Genomic DNA, 11,078 nt, shown 5'->3' with positions numbered 1-11,078 from the left:
TTTTCAATGCCTTTATTGGCTCTTTTTTATTTTAACTTTATGTTATCTGTATTGGTGTGAAGGTATCAGATATCCCCCCCCCCCCAGGAACTGGAGTTACAGACAGTTGTGAGCTACCATGTGGGTGCTGGGATTTGAACCCTGGTTTTTGGAAGAACAGTTAGCGCTCTTAACTGTGAGCCATCTCTCGCCCCCCCCTTAAATTTTTATTTTTATTTATTCTGTGAGTTCGGATATTTTGACATGTACGTTGTGTGCAGTATTTGCATTCCTGTGTCCAAGGAAGCCAGAAGAGGGCGTCAGAGTCCTTGGAATTGGAGGTTTGGATGTCTGTGACCCACCATGAGGCTATCAGGAATCAAACTCAGGTCCTCTGGAAGAGCAGCCAGTGAGTGCTCATATAGCCACTGAACCATCTCTCCAGTCACCAGTATAAAATCTTTAAGGTTCTTACATAGAGCCGTGCCTGTATTTCACTCCATTTCATTGTTGAAATATTTTTCTTTTTCTTTTTTTTTTTCTTTTTGTCTTGTTTTGTTTTTATTTCCTTTCTTTTTCTCCAGATTGACAGGGCTCGGCTGGCTGGGACCTCTCCTGGTTTGCACATGTGGGGTCCTGGGAAAATATTAATTCCAGATATAATGAGACGTGGGGTCATCCTATATTGGGACACAGCTCAGAAGAACATAGAAAATCCACTTCTTTCTGTTATGAGCTTTGGGGCTTCTGTTCAAACAAATGTTCTAAGAAACTGATTCACATGGTAACTATCATTGGATGATACCTTCCTTTAACTGAAAGCAATCATTCTCTTCATTTTTACATAATCAGCAATGTGTGTGATTTCCATATGTACTCGCTTTAGGGTATAATTTAGTGTTTGATTTCCAAGAGTACAGTAGCAGTGTTTGCGAACACCGAAGGCCTCAGCTCCACAGAGTGGCAGTGTAGCATCCCAGGGACTCAAGAACAGGTAAACAGAACTAATAAAAACCTGTCTGCTCGGCTAAGGGCTCTCCTAAGAGTGCCAACTACCCATGAGGGCAATGACCCCTTCCCACTCCAGCCACAGCCACCCAGAACTACTGCCATGTCCCCAAACTCTGCTCAGGACAAGAAATGGAAGTGGGACCAAACAGTTGAGTGACTAATTGATGCAGGCCTTTCACAAAGCATTTTAATTTCTTTCCAGCAGAATTATAGAATCGTAGAAGCCTTAAAATCACAAAATTGTTTCCAGCTTTCTTCAGAGATCACGTACCTGGTATTGCGCATGTGCACATTTTGTGGATGTAATTCCCTTGCCTCTCCTTTCATTTAGGACAGGCGGAGATGCGCCTGTGCATCCTCAGGATACTTAGGTTGTGCATACCTATACATCCCAAAATAGGACACTTAGGTGGTCCCAGCACATGACCCTGAGCCGGGTACGTAGCTCTTTTATTGGTAGAGGACTTCTAGCACGCAGGAAATCCTGGGTTCCATTCCCAGCACTATATAAACTATAATCACAGAACTGGGGAGGGAGAGGGAGGAGGCTGGGAAATTCAAGATCACTCTTGGCTGCACTCTAAGTTTGAGACCAATTGGAGCTACGTGAGACTCTGCCCCCCAAAAAAAGAAAGATTTTTTTTTTTTAGATTTTGTTTAATTGGGGCTGGAGAAAAGGCTCAGTGGTTAAGCATGACCTGTGCTCTGTCAGAGGACCTAGGTTCCACTCCCAGCATCCACAGCGCGGCCTATTCCCTTTGTAACTCCAGTCCTAGGGGAGATGAGATGAGATGAGATGTCTTTTCCGGGCCTCTAGAGGCTCCTGCTGAGGCATATGATACAAGCACACACACATTGAAAAGGAACCACTTTACATTCATGTGCGCACACGCGGGTATACACACACACACACACACATGTGCATGTCTATCGAGACATAGCATTCATGTGGGAAGCAAAGGAAAGTTTTCAGAAGTCAGTTCTCTCATTCCTGCCTGATGGTCTTAGCTTGGCCACAACTGCGTTTACACACTGAACATCTTACCGCCCCGGATTCTTAAACTGTGAAAAACATAATCTTAGAACAACCTCTCATTGAATTCTAACCTTCTGCAACTTTTTTTTTCTCTTAAATTTGGGACAGGGGCTCACTATGCAGCCCTGGCTGGCCTGAAGTTTACCATATTAAGACCAGATTGAGCTAGAACTCCCAAGATCCACCTGCCTCTGGCTCCTAAGTGTTGGGAGGCAAGCCCTGCCCACTCCTCACACACACACACACACACACACACACACACACACACACACTAAGGCAAGCCGGTCTTTCTTCTGTTTCCAGCCTGAGCCTTTTCCTTTCTATCTCTCTCCCGAAGAGGTAGCCTCTCCTCTCCTCTCCTCTCTTCTCCTCTCCTCTTCTCTCTCTCTGTTTCTCTTTCTCTCTGCCTCTGCTTTTCCCCCTTCCCCCTTTCTCTTCCCCTCCATAACCCACTAAATAAATATCCAACCTCACTCTGTATGGCATGCCTCTCTGTCTCTGTCTCTCACCTGCCACACAGCTCCCTGCGTGGGGCCCACTGCTGGCTGCTGCCACTCGGGGAACCGTGCCGTTTTATTTTTACCATTACACATGAGTCACCATGACCAGGTCCCTTCTATAGCATTCTTAATAAATGCCTACCCTCAGAGAAAAGGGTACACACGACTCAAGTTTGCACAGACTCTGACAGCGTGGATCCAGTGTGACAGCTTGAGAAATGTGTGTGTGTGTATGTGTGAGTGCCAGAGACAGGGGAGGAGGGGAGGGGAAGAAGGGAGAGAGAGAAAGGGAGGGAGGGAGAGAGAGTCTTTATTCTCTCTCAAAAAGAAGTCTAAAAACAATGTATAACTTTTTTTCTGCCAACAGTTGGAGCCGGAATATTTACTTTATTTTTTGCTGATTTGTTTGCTTTGGGGTTTGGTTTTTGGAGACGGAGTCTCTCTACATGTGCTAACTGTCCTGGAACTCATTATGTAGACCAGGCTGCCCTTAAACTCAGGGATGTCCTGGCCTCTGCCACCCAAGTGCTGGGATTATAGGCTTGTGACACCTCATCCAGCTTTAGAATTAGTAGTTAAAATGATTTTAGTTTGTCTAGTATCTAAAGGTGCAGGGAGAGGACCTCAGAAGCCTCCTTCCTTTCATGGAGACAAGGGGCGACCTTTGAAAGACCAATGCTCTGTCCTCTTTCTGCACAGAGCCTCAGTTCAGCCTTACCGGTCTGTACAGACCCAGTTCGCATCAAGTAGCAAAGGCTTGTTGTGCTGTGTTTCTCTTCTGTGTGGATTGCAATGGCTGTGAAATAGAAGACACCCGACCTGGCCTCCGAGGGTTCCCCGTGCTCCACCTGTTTGCCTCTCCAAGTCTCTGCAATTCCTCTTAGCCGTTTGTGTTTGTGCACGTGGACTCGGACATTTCTCACAGTGTTGCTGAAATCTGAGCACAGAGAAGCCTCATCTTGGAAGCAGGAGAGAATACACGCTTTCTGTTCGTTGGGTTTGTTCTTCTGATTTGGTTTGATTGATTTTATGAGGCAGATCTCACTTTTTGCCAGACCAACCTAGAAATCACCCACTCTGTGCCTAAAGAAGGCCTTGAATTTTCGATCTTTTCACCACAACCTTTCAGGGGCTGGGGTTACAGAAGAGCATCACCCCATTGGGGTTACAAGTTCAAGTTCTTTTCTTTTGTTGTGGTGAAGAAATATGCTTGAATTTATTTGCCAGGACTGTTTGCATCTCCTCTGGAGGTTGCTTTATTTTACTACCCTTTCCTGTCTCTGTAACTAAATACCTCATAAAAGGCAATTTACGCAAGAAAGGGCTTGTTCCGGTTTACATTTGTGTGGGGGAGGGAACATGGCAGGAAAGCCAGGGCAAAAGAATCAGGAGGCCAGCTGGTCACACTGCATCCGCAGTCAAAGCTGAGTGATCCTGAAGAGAGACCAGGCTAGGAGACCTCAAGGCCTGCTCCCAGCTACTTCCTCCGGCGTTCACAACCTTCCCAAGCACGGTTTTCACAATTTGAAAGTGCTGTTGTTTGCTTTTCACTCTTTGTCCTTTAGGCTTTCTCGGGGGGGGGGGGGGGGGGGGGGGCGTGACCCAGCTCCCAAAATAAATAAAACAGACTTATTACCACTTATAAACGCCCAGCCTTGGCTTGGCTTGTTTCTTGTCAGTTTTCTTAACTTAGATTACCCCATCTATCTTTGGCCTTGGGACTTTTATCTTGCTTTTCTTTCTTTCTTTTTTTTTTTTGGTTGTTTGTTTTGTTTTGTTTTTTCGAGACAGGGTTTCTCCATGTAACTTTGGAGCCTGACCTGGAACTTGCCCTGGCTTTAACTCAGGGATCCACTTGCCTCTGCCTCCAAAGTGCTGGGATTAAAGGCGTGTGTCACCATGGCCCTGCTCCTTTTTCTTACTTCTGTACATCTTACTTTCACGCTTACTTCATGGCTGTACAGTGTGTAGCTGGGTCTGGATAGACGGCTGGCCCCTGAAGTCCTCCTCCTTCCTCTCTTGTTCCTTCCTCCTCTCCTCCCATTTGTTCTCTCTGCCTGCCAGCCCCACCTAACCATTCTGCCTTGCCACTGGCCTTTCAGCTCCTTATCAGACCAAGCAGGTGTTTTAGACAGGCAAAGTAACACAACTTCACAGAGTTAAACAAAAGCAACATAAAAGTAGCACACCTTGCCGGGCGGTGGTGGCGCACGCCTTTAATCCCAGCACTCGGGAGGCAGAGGCAGGTGAATCTCTGTGAGTTCGAGACCAGCCTGGTCTACAGAGCTCCAAACCACAGAGAAACCCTGTCTCGAATAACCAAAAAAAAAAAAAAAGAAAAAAAAAAAGAAAAAGTAGCACACCTTAAAATAATATTCTACAACACCAAAGTTTCTTCTGAGACCCAAGGTCTTTAGCTGTGAGCCCTATTCAAAGGTACATCTATCAGAAGTTCTCAGCCTGTGTGGGCCACAATCCCTTTGGGGTTGAATGACCCTTTTACAGACAATTCATAAAAGTAGCAAAATTACAGTTATGAAGTAGCAACAAAAGTGGTTTTATGGTTAGAGGTCACTACAACATGAAGACCTGTATTAAAGGGTTGCAGCACTGGGAAGGCTGGGAACCGCTGACATATACCATCCTGGCACTGGAGGCATCAAGAGGAGCACACTAGCTGGTCACTTTGCAGTCAGGAAGCAGAGCCAGGTTAAAATCTTCAGGCTGGCCTCCGCCTCACAGCCATCCTCCCACTGTAGCCATCAGAGTACCGGGACTGCGTGCAGGAGTTGCCGCACCAAACTCGTTTTGGTGTTCTAAGTGTTCACTTCTAAAACTCCCTGTGCTCTAATATACATGGCCCGAAGACCAAAGGGGACAGAGAAAACAAGAGCAGACCATGGGGGTAAGGAAGAAAATTTTGTATGTTTCTATGTTATATGCAGCTCTAGACCTAAAGATATGAATATTTGTATGTACATATGTGTCTGTACATACATGAGAACATGAGGAGGATTATTAAGGGTACCAGGAGGAGCAACGAGGATGGGAAAAAGCGATGGGTAAAGAAGGATGAGCAAAATGTAAAGATGCATATACATCAAAATACCATGTACATGCCACATTAAAATTACTTTTCTTTTCTTTTCTTTTTCCGAGACAGGGTTTCTCTGTGTAGCCCTAACTGTCTTGAAACTTGCTTTGTAGACCAGGCTGGCCTCAACCTCACAGAGATCTGCCTGCCTCTGCCGAGGGCTGGGACTAAAGGCATGTGCCACCATGCCTGGCTAAAATTACATTTAAAATGACAAGTAATTCTCGACCTGGCAGAGGCAGCCTTTGCTTCCGTCCCATCAGAGCTATGAGAGGCCAATATGGGCTGACTTTTTTTCTACAAAGAAAAAAAAAAATAAAGTCATTTGCCCTAGAATTGCTGAAGAAAAATATACAGTTAATACAAAGAATGTTTTCACTAGGTAGATGAGAATTGGGAGAGGACTACAGACACGGCTCAGCTGGTAAGGGTGGTAAGTGCTCTTCCAAAGGACGTGGGTTCAAATCCAGCAACCACATGCAACCCAACACTGTCTATAACTGTAAGATCTGACAGTCACACAGACATACCTGCAGGCAAAACACCAACACATATAAAATAAAAGTAAATAAATTTTTAAAAGAAAGAGAGGGAGGGAGGGAGGGAGGGAGGGAGAGAGAGAGAGAGAGAGAGAGAGAGAGAGAGAGAGAGAAGGAAAGAACTTTGGGAAAGATGAGATGTGCCAAGAATGCTCTATAAACCAAGAAAAACTGGCCCAACCAGCTTTTCCTGTGCAAAAGAATGAAATTGAGGCATCTAATCACAATATAGTTCCTCAAGTGCATGCTCATCACGGATTTCAAACCAAACTGTATCTGCATTTAAATTTTTATTTGTATGATGGTCTACTCACTCATAATAAAATAATTGCACATAGCTAGCAATTTGCTAAAGCAAAATCAAAGCTATGTTTTGGAATCATTGGAAGAACACATTTCAAATTGTTGCCTGGGGGAAGGGAATTAGAAAGATGTGTCTGGGTGTGGCTGGTCACTTTTTTTTTTTGTAGTCCTGATTTGAGCTATCCTGTCTCAAAATGGGGAGGGGTAGAAAGAAGTCTAATTCATTCTTTGTCTGTGTCATTGTGTGCCGATGTATAGGTTTTTGTTTAGGTTTTTAAGATTTATTTTTATTATTTTTATTTATATGTGTGTGTATCTGTCTTGTGAATATATGTCGTGTGTGTGTGTGTGTGTGTGTGTGTGTGTGTCCCCACAAAGGCCAGAGAGGTGTTGGATCCCCTGGAGCTAGAGGGAGTGGCCTGCAGTTGGTGCTAGGAACTGAACTAGGGTCTTTTGTGAGTGACCAACCCTTGTGGTTTGCATTTTTTAATACTTTGCATTACGTTTACTTATTTAATGTGATGTTGGTGAAGGTGCTTCGGTGAGTGGGCTTTGTGTATGGAGTTCAGAGATAACTTTCAGGAGTGTGAGGCCAAAACAGGAACAACATACCTTGCAAGTTAAGAAGCTCATTGTGATAAACCCTCATATGTAACAAAAATAGCTTGCTTGCTTGCTTTTTTTTTTTTTCAAGACAGGGTTTCTCTGTGTAACCTTGAGTGTTCTGGAACTCTCACAGATCACAGAGATCTCCCCCATCTCCTGTCTCTGCCTCCCAGGTGCTAGGATTAAGATGTGCAGTTGTGTAATTGTGGAAGTGATCTTTCTCCGCACAACTTTCAGGTTAAACACTTGATTCTCCCCTTCCATGAAGGTTCTCAGGATCAAACTCAGATCCTCAGTCTAGGTGACAAGTACCTTTACCAGCTGAGCCCGCTCACCCCTACACGTGTGCAATGTGGTGTGTTAGTTCCACCATGGCAGTAGCCTACCTCTGCCACCAAAGCAGTTGTTACGTCATCACCTGTCTCTGGGTGCCTTTCCACCTCAGCAATGCGAGATGTGCAGCTCTTAAAAGGGCCTGCCAGGCACAGCTCGCCCTCTTGCCTCCTCTTTCTTCTCCTCTTACCTCTTCTTTCCTCTGTTGTCTTTTGCTCCTCTCATGCCCACACTTGGTGCAGGCCTTCCCTTTTTCACTCTTCCCCTCTCCTAGTAAACCTCTTGTACTAACTCTGTTGCACTTGGCATGTTTGCTCAGTGCTTACCCTGGCAGGGGCCGCCCAAAGGTCCCCACTTCACCTTTCTTTCTTATTTATCATTACAGTATGACCATTCATATAACACTTGTAATTCAGGCATCTGAGCTTGAGATCAGCCTACGTTCCACTGTGGTCCCTATGGTCAAAAAAACAGAACAAAGTAAAAGCACTACTGTAAGTCAGGTGTGGTGGCACACACCTTTTATCCCAACACTGTGGAGGCCGAGGCCAGCGGATCTCTAGAAGGTCAAGGCCAGATCGGTCTACATAGACAGTTCCAAGCCAGTCAGGGCTACCTAGTAAGCAAGCCCTTCTCTCATGGAGAAAAAAAGGAAAAGATCTATCACTCTAAGATGGAAAAATGCTTGCAAGTCTGTGTTATAAATGACATATGTGTTAGACTTTCCTATTTCTCTTGGCTTCTGATGAAAAGCAGTATTTGCACAATATAAAATATATATATGTGGTGTATAGTGAGTGACATAGAATTTTAATTCCTGAACTCCAGAGGCAGAGGCTGGCAAATCGCTGAGTTAGAGGCTATCCTGGTCTACGTAGTGAGGGTCACACAGCCAGGGCTGAATAGAGAGACCCAGCAAAACAAAACAAAGTAATAAGATATTTACGCCACAAATTCACAGCATTCTGCATGTTCAATAAGAGCTTCTGAACAATTTCTGAACAATGGTTACATTGAAGATATTTATTTTTATAAGTTTTTTGGTTTTTTTTTTTTTTTTTTTTTTTTTTTTTTGGTTTTTCGAGACAGGGTTTCTCTGTGGCTTTGGAGCCTGTCCTGGAACTAGCTCTTGTAGACCAGGCTGGTTTCGAACTCACAGAGATCCGCCTGCCTCTGCCTCCCAAGTGCTGGGATTAAAGGCGTGCGCCACCATCGCCCGGCTTATTTTTATAAGTTTTAAGATTTATATTTGATTTTATATGTGTGAGTAGTAAGTGTGTGTGTGTGTGTGTGTGTGAGTGTGTGTGTGTGTGTGTGCCATGTACATAGCAGTGTCCCTGGAGATCAGAAGAGGGCATCAGATTTCCTGAAACTAGAGGTTGGTGTTCAGTCTTAGGCAGTCCACATATGCAAAAATGAGCTTAAAGTGGACCTTATAAAAGCCAGTATTCCTCAGGCACTTGTGTAAGCGCTTTCTGCCTCTGGCAGAAAGGACATATTGACCTTTGACCATTGACATGTATGTCTGGTTGCATACCAAAGTCCATGCTAGCCTCCAGGCTCCAGCTCAGGCCCTACTCACAAGTACTTGTTATATATTTCAGAGTCCCCATGCTAGTATCCTTTTTAGCTGCCTAGGCTTCCCTCCTACCACATTCTCTATATAATGGCAAGGATGCGTGCGTGCACTGTGCGCTCTCACTATTCTCTGTTCTCTGCCTTCTCTTACAAGATAGCCTTGACGATATCTTTTGCTTTCTTTTCTCTGTGCTCTGGACTCTTTCAGATGCCTCTGGATATTTCCCTCTGTTAACCACAATAAAAACCTACCTGCTAACTGAGCGGTCGTGTTGGCAGCCTCTTCACTGTACCCCTAACATACAGTTGGGAACTAACTACAATCTTCTGTAAAAGCAACAAGTGCTTAGCTGTAAGCCATCTTGCCAGCCATTTCTTTATTATTTGTTTGAGTCAGAGTATCACCAGCTGGATCTCAAACTCACAGCAATCCTTCTGCCTCAGCCTTCAGAGGGTCTGATGACAGTGGTGTGCCACTACCTGGTTCCAGAAGACGTCTTTATTTGCATCAACTACATGATTAAGTGATTTTAGAAACAACTTGGAAGCCAGGGGTGGTGGTACCTGTCTATATCCTGCTCTCATGGTGCTCACAGGTAGTCAGAGAGTTTGAGGCCAATCTGGGCTGCATGGTGAGCTTGACTCCTGTGCTGTTGAGTTTTTGTCAGGTTGACACAAACTAAAATCAATGAGAAGAAAGAGATGTGGTTAATGAATTGCCTCCATCAGACGAGCCTGCTGGAATGCCTGTGGAATGTTTTCTTGATCAGTGATTGGAGTGGAAGAGCCCAACACATTTTGAGCAGTACTGCCCCTGCACAGGTCCTGGGCTGCTAAGAAAGCAAGCTGAGCAAGTCATAGGAACTAGCCAGGAAGCAGAGTTTTTCCATTCCGCAGGATCCCACCCTAACTTCCTTCAATGATGAACTGTGACATGGAAGTATAAACCAAATAAACCCTTTACTCCTGTGGTGGTTTGAACAGGAATGGCCTCCATAGCCTCATAGATATGAACGCTTGATCATTATGGAGTGGAGTTATTTGACAAGGATTAGAAGGAGTGGCATTATTGGAGTTGGTGTGGTCTTGTTGGAAGCAGTGTATCACTGGGGGTAGTTTTGGGATTTTTTCCCCCTGAGATAGGGTTTCTCTGTGTAGCTTTGGACTCTATATAGCACTACCATTTTGGCCATGTGCCCTCTTTGTCCACTTACCCACCTCTCTCTTGCCTCTCTCTTTTGTTCCTCTCTCTCTTGGCCCCTGTCCCAGTCTCCTTTGCTCTCTAAGCTCTTCTTCTCTTGTTCCTCTCATGGCCAGGTCTTATCTGTTGGCCATGTCTTGTCCACTACTTTGATTCCTTGCTCTAGATTCTCCCAGATGCCTCTGGTGGTCACTTGGATTTGTTTTTTTCTTTCACAATCAGGTTGTACAATGAATTTTTCGATAAAGATAATATATTCATATGACCTATGATATATATCTGAAAATAATACCATTATTTTTATATCTTGGTTTGGAGGCTATGGGGGTAAATAGACCATATAATGGGTCCTTGAACAAGAAATGTCCATTTACCTCTCTCAGTGAGTATGAACCACATTGCTCTAGACAGTAGATTTTAAAAACTGAGAAGAAAGAGTGTATCATCCAGACTTGTCTGGAAACTCACAACTCAAGACAAGGCCAAATCTCAAAGGCAACACCAGAATTAATTCAGCTTTTGTAGGTCATAGGCCAACATGAACATTACAAGATCTTCATTGAGTTCTCTCTTGTGGACCTTTGGGTATAATATAAAACTCAACAACTTTTGTTTGTCTGTTTCAATGTTGTCTTGGTTAGGTTTTTATTTCTGTGAAGAGGCACAATGACCACAGCAACTCTTTATAGAAAACACTTAATTGGGGTGGCTCGCTTACAATTTCAGAGATTCAGCCCATTATCACCAGGATAGGAAGCGCGACAGCATGCAGGCAGATGTGGTGCTGGATCTGAGAGTACATCTTGCAGACAAGAAGTTGACTGTCACACTGAGAGAAGCTTGAGCAAAAGAGACCTCAAAGCCCACCCCCACAGTGAGACACTTCCTCCAACAAAGC

This window comes from Chionomys nivalis, chromosome 2, assembly GCF_950005125.1.
Source record: "Chionomys nivalis chromosome 2, mChiNiv1.1, whole genome shotgun sequence".
Classification (NCBI taxonomy): Eukaryota; Metazoa; Chordata; class Mammalia; order Rodentia; family Cricetidae; genus Chionomys; species Chionomys nivalis.
The sequence above is the reverse complement of the archived record's forward strand: the minus strand, read 5'-3'. Positions refer to the sequence as shown.